Below are 14,298 nucleotides of genomic sequence, written 5' to 3' on the forward strand. Positions count from 1 at the left end.
GACAGGTGGAACGAGCTCTGGGGTTTTGTTTCCCGGCAGAGAACAGAGCGGGATCAAAACCAATTGTGAAAGGACATAGGCATCTGATGAAGTGGTGTCTGTCTGCAGATCAGGCTTATGGGGGTGATGGCTGGAGTAAGAGAGGAGACTGAAAGGTAGAGGCCCGGCCTTGGGGAGCTCAATTGGGGTCTGAGGACATGGGGAGTCATCGGAGGATCTGGAGCTCCATGAGGCAAGGTCACTTCTGGGGTGGCAACTGTGAATGCTGCGCAGGGGGACGGGTTCAGGGCAGCTGGGGACGGGAAGGAACTGCCGCTCCCGGGGATGGCTTTACACAGGAAGCCTCGGCTCGCCAGCGCCCAGGGGGCACAGCAACGTTTGGGGCTGAGCTGCCTCTCTGTCCACTGAAGGGCACGCTGCCTCCGTCTGGGGGGAAGAAAAGTGCCCCTTCTACGGCTGGATGGTCCCAAGTCCCCAGCGTCAGAAGTTTCGGATTTCTCCCTGCCCATGGGCCACTACAGGTGGGCGACCGCGAGCTCCGGGCGGGCGGACGTGGGGCTCCTCGGCCGCCGCCGGCAGCCGCGGGGGTTCGTCCCCCCCAGGCCGGGCGACGCCGCGGGCCGCGCCGGGCAGGGCGCTCCCGAGCCGCGCGGCCGCTGCAGGAGGAGGCCAGGCCGGCGGCGGGAGGCAGTGCCCCAGTTTGTGTCCAATCAGGGAGTGCGGGCTGTGCCCGGAGCCGGGCGGCAACGCGTAAACAAACCCGCGGCAACTCCTCCGCCCCCTCGCGCGCTCGCCCTGCGCCCGCCGCCGGCTCCGCTCCCCTCGCGCCCGCCGGGCCGGCCCAGCCCCCCGCCCCGCGCCGCTCGCACCCCCGCCGCCCCGCCCCGCCCCCGCCGGCGCGGGCTCCCTCACCTACCGCCCCACGCGCGCGCGCTCGCGCACCACGCGCCCCGCGCAGCCCGCTCGGATCGTGGCCTCTCGAGAGCAAGGTAAGGGCGACGTGCGGGGACGCGGGCGGCTTCCCCGCCTGGCGCGGCCCGGGGAAGTTTCTGACGTCGCTGTTTTCCGCCGGGCTCCGGGAGGCCCCCGGCTCCGGGCGAGCCCGGCGGGCGGGAGGGGACGGCCGGTCTCCCGGGGGTCCCAAGTTGCCCAACCTGACATTGGGGCGGGCGGCGCGGCCGGGCGGGCGGCGCGGCGGGACCGGGCGCGGTGCGGGCGAGGGGAGGGCCCCGAGGAACTTTCTCCTCCCCGGAGGGCTTCCTTCCAGCCGCGGCCGCGGCCCCGCCGCGGGAGCAGCCGGCTCCCTGGCTGGAGGGAGACCATGAAATGTGTTTGAAGAAGCTGACGCAGTTGGTGACGCTCGCGGCTTCCTGACGGGGACCGGCCACAGCAGCGCCTTCCCCGAGGAGGGACGAGCCGAGTCGGCGCTCGGGCCCTTCCCCCGCCCGGGAGCCGCGCGCCGGGGCTCCGAGTGCGGGGGCCGCGGGCCGGGGGCGCAGGCATCTGTTCCCGGCGGGGGGCCGGGCCCCGGCCGCGCGCTTCGCTTCCGTTTTGATTCGCTCGGGTTATTATATAAGATGTCACGGAGAGGAAAGGGGCGAGCGGGAGGCGCGTTGGCGAGGGAGCGTCGGCCTGCCGCGAGTGGCGGGAGGGGCTGGAGGCAGAGCCGGGCGGGGACCCACCTGTGCGCCCTCCGCGCCCCTGAGGGCGCCGCCCGCGCGCGCGCCGGGGGTGGGGTGGAGGTGGAGTCCGCAGGGGCGCACGGACAGGCCCGCCGCTCTCCTCCCGGACCCCGGAACACTCGGGCTCCCGCCGAAAGGTGCCTTTCCCCCTGGCCGCCTGGCCTGGGTCTACAGCGTTTCTGGCTCCAGGCGCCCGTAGTTGGAAACATTTGTTTAATATTAAGGAAGCTGCGTGTGCGGCCGTCATAGTACGCCCGGAAAGTGTGGTTGTGAGCTCCAGAGCGGGGACTGAATCACCGCCCCTCGGACCGGGCACCGATGATTCACGCGGGGTGTGCACAGGCGCGCGTACTCGTCGCGAGCCTCCGACCCGGGGACAGCGGCCCTGCTGCAGAGATGACGCCTGGAGGGGCGGGGAAGAGTTAATACAAAAGGGTGGCGGTTTCTTTTTGTTTTTCGCCCCTTCCACGATTTGGCGAGACGTTGGGGGTGTCAAGTTGCCCAGATTTCCCAAGGCGTGTTTCACTTTCTTGGGAGGGTTACAGGATTCCACCTGGCTGCGTCCACAGTCGGTGGAGGAGCGCTGATTCGCTGCAGGGCTGGGTCCTGGCTCATTCAGAATTTGGATGGTGTCAAGTGAGCTACTGGGCTCGGAGGGAAGCCTTCTAGTAATTGCCTCTACTCAGGTACCGCTAAAGTAATTAGCAAAACTTAAAAAGTTAGTGGATCTTGAAAGGAAAATAAGTGGCCTTTAAGTAGAGAAGTCCTACTTAAAGATTTAAGTAGGGGGTGGGGGGATAGAGGTTAAAAGCCAATCCTAATAGTAAACTTTTGACCGTGGTGACCTCCCTGAAAGACTAACTTGACTCACTCCCACCCCAGCCCACCCTTGGAGAATTCAGAGTAAAATTTTCTCGTCACTTAGGACTATGCTTAGCAAAGGCCCTCGTGGTCAACTTTTTAAGTAGCTTTTTACCCCTCACTCCAAGAACCACCTCCTAGCCCTGTTTCCTTTTCTTCATAGCATTTCTTCGCTCTATGAAATGACTGTACTTAGGTGTTCTTTAAATCCTGCCTCTGTGCATTAGAATGAACGCTCCACTCTGGCAGGAATCGTTGCCTGTTTTGTTCACTGCTATAACTTTAGCGCCTAGCACTACGCCCCGCATATATTAGGCACTCGGTATTTGTTGACTAGTGAATAAATAAATTCTTTTTTCCTGACTTCTTGGTAGGAATATCTTTGGCAGTTGAAAGTTGGTGCCTTTGTGGGTCAGGCACTAAGAGGATACAGTTCTAATTTTTTTCTTCCAATTTTCGTGATTGATTGCCTCCTTTGTGCCGTTAACTTACAGCACAAGATGGGTTTGTGCATCGCATCCTAAGATGCTGAGTATGAAAAAGAGGAGGCATGTGGAGCCGTGTCAAAAGAATGTGTTACTGTTTAAGTCAGTGGATGATTAAAAATACTATCTGTGCTAGTTGAGGGGGAAAGTGCAGGATATTGAAATGGAAGCAGCACAGTCAAGCTCCCACAGTAGTATATATTTCCACTCACATTTAAAATACTGATATTTCTGTAGTCTTCTCTCCCCACTGCCTGTGCACCAAACTCAAATTTAGCTGCAGTTTAGGAAGGTCCATAGCAGGTAGAACTTAATATGAAGTATTAATTTAACTTAATGAATACAAGGTACATCTCTGCAGAGGTCTTAACTCTGCTTTGTTGTTGTTAATGTTGCTAACAACTCCACAGAACAGCAGATCGAAGACGTTATTAAAATTATATTTTAAACATCTTAAGTGTATTGTAAAGAATTAAGGCTATAATAATAAGCCAGTGATATAATGGGAGGACAATTTGAATGTAGTGCTTAATTCTACCTCCTTAGAGGGGTAAACTTTATATTATTATAAATAATAAACTTGAGAAGCACATTAGTCAGCTTTAATCTTGTAGCAGTCTTTTTAGAACTCAGTACTTCAAAAGTCACTGCTAAAGAAGATTGGGCACCCAGCAGTTCCCTTAACAGTGGCTGTGGTCACTTACAGAAGCATAATCTCAGGGTGAGCTCAGAGATCATAGAAATTTAAAGCTAAAAAGGACCTTGAAATTGCTTGGCACAGGTCATTGCTTTTTACCATTCACTTTCTGAGGAAACGAAGGCACACTGAGATGACTTGCTCAAGATGCAGGGCAGGGATGAGAACCACGGGTTCTGACTTCTAGTTGGAAGACCCTGAATTAGCCAGAGATCCCATAGGTGGGGGAGGAGTGATTTCTTCCATTAGTTGACTGTCTCCCTCTTGCTCATGAACTCTTAGTAAAACTACATCTTATTCAACTTTGTACCCTCCCATGTGCCTTAGACACCTAAGGGCTCAACAAATACTTGTTGAATGTGGTTGGACAATGTATTTTAAGTTGAAAGTAGCCTTAAGAATTGAAAACACAGGAAAAGATATCTCTTTTCCGGATTGAAGAGGTTTTCTGACAGTCAGAATGCTGGCTGTAATTAACTTTAGAATTTTTATAGTAATGAAGCTACTGTTTAGTTTACATGGCTCCAGGATTTCAAATAAAATAGCTTACAACTTACAAGTGTGTGTGCTTGCTTAGTTAGCATAAGTATTCACTGGGGAAACAGTAGGAAAGACCTGGTAGGTCTTGCCTCTGCCACAGTGTTTAATTAGAAAAGCCTCGACTTTGTAGCCAGATAGCATTGGGCCTGCAGCTCAGCTCTGCCCCTAACAATCAGGGCTGGCTCTCTGTAGCAAGTTATCTAACTTTTTTGAGTATCCTCTCATCTCTAAAGGGTTTGGGGTAATACCACTTACCCCAAAGGATTGCTGTAAGACTACGATAACATAGATAAAGTACCTGGTGCACACTGGGCCCTTAATGAATGGTAACAGCTATAATTATGACTTCTGACTTTTGTGACCATGGGAACAGCTTAATTTCTCAAGCTTCAGTTTTCTCACCTGGAGAATGGTGGTTGAGATGAGAGGAGGGGAATTAAATGATGTATAAGATTTTGTCCATCTTGCCCGACCGGGCGTGGCTCAGTGGTTGAGCGTCGACCTAGGATCCAGGTGATTGGGGTTCGATTCCTGGTCAGGGCACATGCCCAGGTTCCGGGAACGATCCCCACTCGAGGGCGTGCAGGAGGCAGCCAATCAATGACTCTCTCATCTTTGATGTTTCTCTCTCTCCCTCTCCTTTCCTCTCTCTGAAATCAGTAAAGATATATATTTAAAAAAAAAAAAAAAAGATTTTGTCCATCTATATAAGAAACCAGTAAGAATACACAATTCTTCTGTAATTTTAGTTTAAATAAAATGATTCCTATTGATCTAACAAGAGGAACTACAAACATGGTTTGTTTCTAGGGGTTCCTAATAATTTAGCATAATTAACTTTGATGATATTAAGTACATTTTTATTATTTTATATGCTATATAATGGGTACAAAGATAATATTTCAACCTCTCAGCTTATATTCAAGGTAGTATAAGGAGTACACAGGTTAATAAGACATGGGCACTCTTTCTTTGAGAGGCTTGTAGGGTGCATAAGACAGGTAACCAAAGGCTGTAGTACATGGAAGAACTGTTAGGCATAAAAAAATGCTTTGTGATTTCAGAGAAGGAAAAATTGGAGAAGACTTAATTAAGGGATCTCGAGCAAAGCCTTAAGGAATTGGGAAGACTTCAACTGGCAGAGATGTGGGGACCAGCCTGTACTAAAGCTAGTAGAATATCCAGGAATGGAGGGGAATGTGATTGAGTTGGAGGAACCTGGGGGCAGGATAGTGGGACAGAAGGCTGCACAGCAAGGTTGGGACCATATTGTGAATATCTTGAATGCTGGGCTAAGGAGCCTTTTTAGTAGCTAACTATCAAAGGTATTTTAAATGGGGGAATGATGTCATTGAAGCTGTGCTTTAAGAAGATTAATCTGCATTGAAGGAACAAGGGGTAGTTCCAGTTAGGAAGCTATTAAAATAGTCTCCGGAAGAGAAGCAGTGAGAACCTAAATTCGGGTACGGGGCAGATGGGTTGGGTGTGACTGTAGAAATAAATGCAACAGGACTTGTTGACGAATTGGATGAGGGGGTTGAGGGAGAAGTCAAACACTGAAACAGTAACTTTGGATGGCAATGGCAGGGATTGAAATAGTCAGGAAGAGCCACTAGTAAAGGCACCAAAAGTAGTGGGGGGAAAGTATAAAAGGCCAGCTCAGGGCCTTGGATTCACCATTGTTTGTATACTTAGAGGGAGAAGACAGATAGAGGCTGGTAGGATGCTGAGAAGAAAGAAACAAACAAGAGGGAAACAAGGAAAAGATCAGGTTAAAAAAAAAAAAAGACCATCGTTGGTCGCCTTTGAGGACGGGGGTCAGAAGTCAGCCAGGTACCTGAGGAGTCCGGAATGGGAAGGAAATGAGGAGAGTTGGTGTGAGCTATGATTGGACTGAAAATCTGAGAGGCTGATGACGAGGCAATGAAAATACCAGTGAAACTTGCTTTAAAATAAAACCATAAGTAAGTCCCAAGAATGTTGTAGCTGTCTGTGGAGAGGAAGGAACTGAAGCTCAAGAGAGGGAGTGGGAGGGTAATTAATGTACCAGGCCCTGAGCAAGTAGGAAGGACAGGAGCAAGATAGGGTGACCATATATCCGGATTGCCCAGGACAGTCTCAGTTCACACCTGTTATCCCAGTTTAATTATGGAATGATATTGGAACAAATATTCGGACAAATAATGCCTATTTTTATTCTAACAGAAAGTCCCTTTTTGAATAATAAATTATTTTATGACACTGGTCATGACACAGGTCAAATAGTTATTCATGAAAAGCCAGATGTGACATGGAAAGAAAATGAGGTTAAATAAAGGCAAAGAGAAACAGATTTAGAAAGGAAAGTTGGAAGCTGAGAGGGTGGCTGCATTTAAAGTGGTTTGGGGAAAAAAATAACAGAGGCGACCAGTTGATTTGCTGAAAGTAAGTTGGGAGTGAGCGGTAAAGTTGGGAGGTGGAGGAGCGTGGGAAGGGTTTAGAGTAGCTGTGGATTTGCTGGTGACAGGGAGCGAAAGGTGATGAGGGCCTGGCAGGTTGCTAAAAGGCCTTAGCCTTAGCCCTGTGTTAGAATGGATCTTCCTTGTATTCATGACTTTCTCCAGCAGAGCTCAGAAAGTTGGGCGTGGAGATGGTGTGAGTATCATGGAGACTGCCAACTCCATATGGGTCCCTGGTTAAGTAGGAAGGCAAGTGAAACTAGAGTGTTGATGGGCTGCGAGAGTGAGCAGGAGATGTGAGATTAGAATACATAGTGAGTGGCTGGTTTAGCAAGAACAAAGAGAGAAATGGGAATGTGGAGCGGTGAGGTTCTGAGGCTAGTGGCAAAGGATATGAGGAACTCTCAGAGGATCTTATCACAGAGGGATCCTGTATGAGCGATGATGTAAATTCTAAGTGTGGCTGAATTTGACGATGAGGTGACACAGGCATGAGGTAGAAGGTCATTGATCTTCAGGAACTCTGAGGCAAAAGCGTTACAATGATTGTATATCAATGTCAATGTCTTTTAAACATTCTGGAATGCATTAATTGTTAAAGCCTTTCTGAGCTTTTAGTCCGTAGAGTTGGAAAGTACCTTAAAGATAGGGAAGTTATTACTTCATGTAAGAGATAGGAAGCTAATGTCCTCTAAAGACTTTCTGGAAAGATTGCAACTTACCCAGATCACAGATGTGTGGCAGAGGTGTCTCTGGAAAGAATCAGAATCTCTGACCCTCAGTTTAGTATTGCTCTGCAGGGCAGTAGAAGCAATTAGAGTATCCACTGAACAAAATCTTAGAAAACTTGCTCGCCCTACAGCTCGCCCACCCCAGTGTTTGTGGGCCTGGAACTCCACTGAGGAGAGCTGTGGAGTCAAGTCCAGGTGCTCAGACTTCTAACCGAAAGGCAGGTGATGGCACCTTCGAGAAGGATCCATGGAAAGCATCAGTTCTTATTCACCAACCAAGGAACAGACAAGGATTCAGCCAGTAGACAAAATATTAACTTCATTTTTGATGAAGGTTAGATTGGGAAGCTTGTTGTGAAGCCCAAAATAATCTTATGCACCATCTACACCCTAGTCTAGACTTCGATCCCACTGGAAGAAAAGTTTGAGGCTGCAGAGCAGAAATACCCAGGTTTCTGCCTTTCACTGTCCAAGTAGAGAGAATAAGAGGCCAAATCTCTCACGCCCAGTGTCTTTGAAAGAAAAACTCCATCCATTTACTGAGAAACAGAACCATGGCTTTCACACACCAACCAAATTGCTCTACCTCTATGGGGAAGGAGATGGTGTAGGGCAAACAGACAGGAGTGGATCAGGATGTCCCTCCTTTGGAAACTGTATGAGGGGAAAGGGGCATTTGTTCCTCTTAAAGTTATTGACCTCTCCTCACTTGCCTGTTTGCATTTGAGTCAAACTAACTTCTGAAACAGCAGGTGAAGTTTTCTGTTAACTAGAGTGTAATGACTCAGAATGGTTAATGTATTTCACAGCCATACCCAGTGCATCTTTCCTTCCTTCCAGGGAGTCTCAGGAAACCCACAGATGTCATAGCAGAAACCACCAGCTTTGACATCGTGTTTTGAATTCAGAACTTGAAAGTTCTTTCTCCTTATAAAAGGAGAAAGGAGCCCTTGTTGGACATGTGATGCTTGGAATTAGTCCTGATTCTGTCACTATTAGTGACTGTACTAATAACTATTAAGTGCCTTAGTTTCCTCATCTGCAGCATGCGAGAAAATAATACCTATCCTATTCCCCAGGTATTCTATGTGAAAGCTCTTTGCAAATAAATAGTCTTATGCAAAGCTATCAATATTACCTTAGGGGATGCAAGGTAAACTGTGAAGTTTAAGAATTTTTTAAAATAGTGTTTCAAATAAAACAACTAAGATGACTGTTGAAATTTGGTGGGACTCTGGTTTAGGCATTTAAGGTAAATCAGGATGACTTTTCTCCCTTTTTCACTGTCAGTGTGTCTAATAATTATAGCCAAGTAAGATGAGAGCACTATGTTTCATGACAGATGAAATTCCCACCTTACTTCTCTGTTAATTGTTACAAGTCTTTTTATTATAATATGTGACACATATATAACTTCTAAAATGTAAATGTACAGTTCAATGAATTATGAAAAAGTGAACGTCCATGTAATTACTATCCAGCTTAAGAAACAGAGCATTTTAATTTTTCTCTTGATAGGAATAGATTTCCTTTGTTAGATGCATGGTTTTCTTTTCAGGAAAGTCATGAGTAGTAGCAGGAGACAAAAATAAGTATTGACAGGTCCAGAATATGTGCTCCTTTGAGTGGAATTAGATCAAAGGTATAATATTAGTTTTTTCTTACTTTTACTCTAGTTATTTCTTATTTCTATAACAATGAATTTAGTGTTTAGGACAAGTCCTGAGTTTTCAGCCTTAAAGATCAGGCTAAGGGCCTTCACATTTGTATCCTTTGGATGGGAGTGAAAAAGTTGTGATCCTTTAGATGTGAGAAAAGTCCTCTTGCTTAATTGTTTTTTTCAGTATTCTGATCACCCCTCCTTTGCCTATCTTTAAAAGCAAAACAGCTAAAACTCTAATACTGACGATGACTTTGTCCAGTAGTCATAGGTCTTCTTGGAAAGTACTTGATCACTATCAAGGCAAATACCTCTGAGCTTAGGCCACCATCTACAAGATTTGAAGTGGCAGGAAGGAGTCAGCAAAAACAGCTTTATTGCATGAAAATCTGTATTTTCTTCGTTCGGTTATAATCTAATGTTCTAAATTCTACCATCTTTCAAGACTTAATGAGTCAAATCAAAAGTCTTTTGTGGTATCCAGAAAAAGGTTCTTTTGAATAAGGTTTTTATGATTAAGAAAGATGATAAACATTAAAATAATTGGGAAAGCCCTGGCTGGTGTGACTCAGTTGGTTGACGTGTCATCCCGTACACCACCAGAAGGTGTCAGGTTCGATTCCTGGTCAGGACACAAACCCAGGTTTCAGGTTCGATCCCGGTGGGAGGCAACCAATAGATGTTTTTGTCTCTCTCCCTCTCTTCCCTCTCTCTCAAATCTATAAATAAATAAATAATAAATAAAATAAAATATTGGGAAAGTATCTTGGCTGATCAGGTATGTCTATAAAAACCAAAAATTACAAGGGTTTAAAAAAGTGATAAGGTTCATCTTTTGGGGCAGTTCCTATGGTTGTAAGATTCAGTGATAGGGACTTTATGGATTAGAGCTTGGTGAACTGAACATGTGTTTACTGTCTGTCCCTCCAGAAACAGGACTGTGGAAATGGGGAACCTGAGAAGAGACAACAGCAGATGGGAGATGCCGACCAAGTTTTGGAGAGTGAAAAGCAAACAGATCTGGGGCAGCTGACTTAATGTAGTGGAGAAAGTCAGTACTTAGTGCCCCTTAAAGGAGGTTGGGAGTGGATACTGGGAAGAAACGGTTTATTTCCCAAAATCCCAGAAAGGCTCTGGAATTAGAAGCTTTGAAATCGGGCATAGAGCTGACAATAATGAATTGATTGAAAACCTGTAAAAGGAACCACGCCCCTGTTAACTTTCCCCATTCCATACAGTGAGATGAAGTCCTTGCCAGAGAATGCCAGAGAATGGACATTTTTCCTCTGGAGAAATTGAAGTAAATGAACGGTACTCCAGATTTAGTGATACCAGGCAAAAAAGAGGGGAAGAGGGAAATGTTCAACTGAAAACAGGAATTAAATGAACTTATGTGCATACCAAACAGTGAGATACTATACTGTTTTCACCTACTCCGATCCTGCGATAGCTAGGTAATTACCAACCCAGGCAGTGTATTGAAGGATTCCCCTCTGGATGAAATGAAGACCCTCAGAGAAAAGTCCTATAGATACTGACATCTGAGGTCCCACAATAACAACACTGACTTACTACCCATTCTTCCTCTAGGGAACCCACTAGTCAACAACCCCACTCACTCTGCTCCATGAACGTAGAACTTGCAATGAGCTTTTTAGTGTCTTACTCTTAAAGACAAATAGATAGCCAATGAATATGAGACATTTAAAGAAAGCATTCAATTTCTTTAAAAGCCAGAAACGGACAAATGAGAAAAAATCATGGAGGAAACAGATCTGCAAAGAAGAATAAAAATGAAAATAATCAAAACCAACCTACATGTAATTAATGCAATAAGACAGGGCTCTAAAAAAGTAATAATTAGAAAATAACAATCTTGGAAATTAAAAGTAACATGGCAAAAAAATAATCATTGGAAGGACTGAAGGTAAAGTAGAAATAAAAGCAAAAGGAAAGAAAAAGGAGAGAAAATACAGAATTAGATGATCAGTGCAGCAGGGATTATATCATACTAGTAAGAGTTTCAGAAAGAAACTATAGAGAAAAGTAGATGAAATTACCAAAGAAGTAATGCAAGAATTTTCCTAGAACTAGAGGACATACATTTGTAGATTAAAAGGATTCACAAAATAGCCAGTAGAATGAATGAAAAAAGATCCACACCACCAGTGTATAAGACATGTCACTGTAAATTTTCAAGATACCAAGGAAAATGGGAATATCCTGAATCTGGGCAGGGTAGAGGGTGTGCTGGAAATTCCAGATCACATGCAAAAAGATTGGAAATTAGAATGGCACCAGGTTTCTTAACAGCTTCACTGGAACCTGAGGACAGTGGATTAATTCCTTCAGAATTCCGAGGGAAATTATTTACAATCTAGAATTTCTAACACAAACTATCAAGTAGAAGATAGAATGAAGACAGTGTGAGGGCATGAAAGGTCTCAAAATTTTATCTCTGTGCATATTTTACAGGAAATCACCAGATGCTATATTTTACCAAAATGTGAGCATAAACCAAGAAAGAATAATGAATGGGATTCTGGAAACAGGGAGTCAAACATAGGAGCAAAACAAAACAAAAATTCTAGGATGACAGCAAAGAGAAATTTCAAGGTGACAGTAGAGTAGCAGCCTAGAGAGAAGCCAGTCCAGATCAGAATAGAAGATCCATTCCAGGAGTTTCCAAATGAAAACAAAAACAAAACTGGTTGACGATTTGATCAAGGGCAAAATATTCTTTGGAGGAGCTTTCCAGTTCCTGTGGAGCATTTGGGATGAATTATTGATTCAAAAAACCTAGTAAATTTTAAAAGGACAGTTATAAACTCCAGAGGAATAAATAGCAGCACAAGAAAAGACTTATAAGAGATTGGCCCAGCAGATAGTAATATTTACATAGGTCACAATATAAGTCACTACTACAGTATAAGACTAACGAGATTTTTTAAAATATCAGTAACTACAGACATACTTAGTTTCTTTTGTACTTGTTCCCAGGCCCATTTCCTGCCTCCCTAGACTCTACATTTCTCATGAATGGGGTGTATCAGTGATCCCCTTGTAACGGTTACACATCAAGCCAGTGCCCTTCTCCAAGCTGTGATAGGACTCGCCTCTGGCATTCTGTCCAGTATGTAGGGAGCTATCCTGACAGTTTCTGAGGGATCACTTTCTACCTAATATGTGTATACAGCTGGGCCAAAGTGTGATCTTTAAGGTGAAGGATTGATTCATCTCATCAATAAGTCTTATTTAGAGCTTGCCCACTTAGCACCAGACTCTTCCTGACCAGTGCTTTTCACAGTTTAATGTGCACATAAATCATTGGGATGGCATTACATTTCAGACTCCAATTCATTTGATCTCAGGTGGGGCCTGAGATTCTGCATTTCTAATAAGTTCCCAGGGGATGCTGCTGGTCTACAGATCACACTTAAGGAACCAAGATTCTGGCTAATGGTTCTCAACCCTGGCTGCTCTTTAAAATCATCTGGAAGCTTCTAGGACCGATCCCTAGTGATTCTGACTTAATTGGCCTAGGGTGGGGCCCAGACATAATATACATACGTGTGTGTATATGTGTGTGTGTGTATATACATATATATATTAACTCTCCAAGTGACACCAATGTGCAAACAGGATTGAGAACAATGTTACAAGCTCTGTACACTTTTGCTGTGACTTATAGGAAAGCTCTTATGTAGATTTCATAGCAATCTGGAAAGCACCTTCTAGAGCCTTTATGATATGAATCCACCTGCTGTATGGATACTGTCCATAGAGAAGGGATTCCTCTTGGATTCTAGGTTCCTGGAGATAGGTGGAGGTGGCTGTCAGAGGAGGGCATACCAAAGAAGAAAAACTGGCCTTTCCAGTAAAACCCAGATGTCATATGATACAGGAAGGAATTTGAAGTGATCAGCAAATACAAAGTTGGTATCTCTTTATTCAGGGGATCCTTCTGTTTTCTACATCCTTTTAGTGAGAGATCATGGGAAAATTATGTTCTAAACTTTGGTGCTCTGTTCCTCCAGAGAAGTCTATAAATTTATTCCTTACTATCCCTGTGTATGTGTTTACCTATAAATGTGTGCTCTTGCAAAGTTTCTGCACAACCAGAATTCTAGTATTTATATTTTTCATTTGCCATCTGTTTAGGAAAATATAGAATATTTTCTATACATTTACTTTTGGGTCCTAACTTGTCCTAAAAATTGGGTGACTTACCATCTTGATGAAGGAACTGTCTGTTCTCAGGAGCTTCCAATGCTAATAGCAGATTGATGATTCGATTTTCTCAAAATCATGGGTCTTAGCTCAGTTCAAAGGTTAATTGTTTTGTTGTTATTACAAGGATGTTCCTAGAAGCAGATAATACAATTTTATGTATATTAAAATTATGTTAATTACAATTTCTTGAAGACAATAAGCTTTAAAACTAGCAGATTAAAATTAAATATAATTATGCTGCTTAGAAATTGGGATCCTCCCCTCTACCTCCTCACCATTCCATCATAAAATAGGCCTTTGATTTTATTTCCTTAAAATTATGTTGTCTCCCTCATCGCCACTGACTTCAGTTAATTCTCATTCACGTTAATTTCCTCACTGGACCTCGCTCCCTCCAATCTTGCCCCTTTACAGTCCTTCTGCCAGAGTCCCCTCTGGTCTCCATGGCCCTCTATGCCTGAGGATAAAGTCTAAATCTCCAGGGTGTCATATAGAGCCTTCTGACCTGCCCCTACCTTTTCTCCACTCTGTCCCTGTCACTTCCTTATAGAGCAGTTTACTCACTTCTTAGCTGAAGACTGGGGAGGAAATATTGGAGGCATGAAAGAGTGGTTTAGGAGAGTGGGAGAGTATATAGCACAAGGGACATGAAGTATGACTGATGGTGCAGTGAAGGTCTCCTGAGGTAGGTGGTGATAGGTGTGAAGTGAGACCACCTAGCATTGGCTGCAGGGATACAGGTGCGGAGGAGGTGGATGGAGCCTTGCATCCTGCCAGTGGCCTGACTAAGCCATTCCGCTTTTGTCTCTGCTTTTGTACATGTCGGGTCCTCCATCGAAAAGTATCCCTTATCTTTTTTGCCTGGAAAAAATCTTTCTCTTTCCTTAAGAAGCCTTGATGATCATTTTCTTCTCTTTCCAGACATTCTTTTGTCACTTCCATGGGAATTCGATCATCTCCCTCCATTCTGT

At 44.9% G+C, this 14,298-nt stretch overlaps 1 protein-coding gene across 3 annotated transcripts in view; it reads left to right on the forward strand.

Annotated features, from left to right (window-relative positions):
- The first annotated feature begins 463 nt into the window (after positions 1 to 463).
- PCGF5 (polycomb group ring finger 5) overlaps positions 464 to 14,298 on the forward strand; it is a 100,047-nt gene continuing 86,212 nt past the window's right edge. The window contains exon 1 of one of the 3 annotated variants that reach the window (XM_081157953.1): positions 464 to 521. The gene's annotated coding sequence lies outside the window, so the exon portion shown is untranslated. Of the gene's footprint in view, positions 522 to 824; positions 990 to 14,298 lie in introns of those variants that run through there. The other 2 variants (XM_081157951.1, XM_081157955.1) reach the window with 2 other exon arrangements.

The sequence above is a fragment of the Miniopterus schreibersii genome (genome assembly GCF_964146895.1).
Source record: "Miniopterus schreibersii genome assembly, chromosome: 14".
Lineage (NCBI taxonomy): Eukaryota > Metazoa > Chordata > Mammalia > Chiroptera > Miniopteridae > Miniopterus > Miniopterus schreibersii.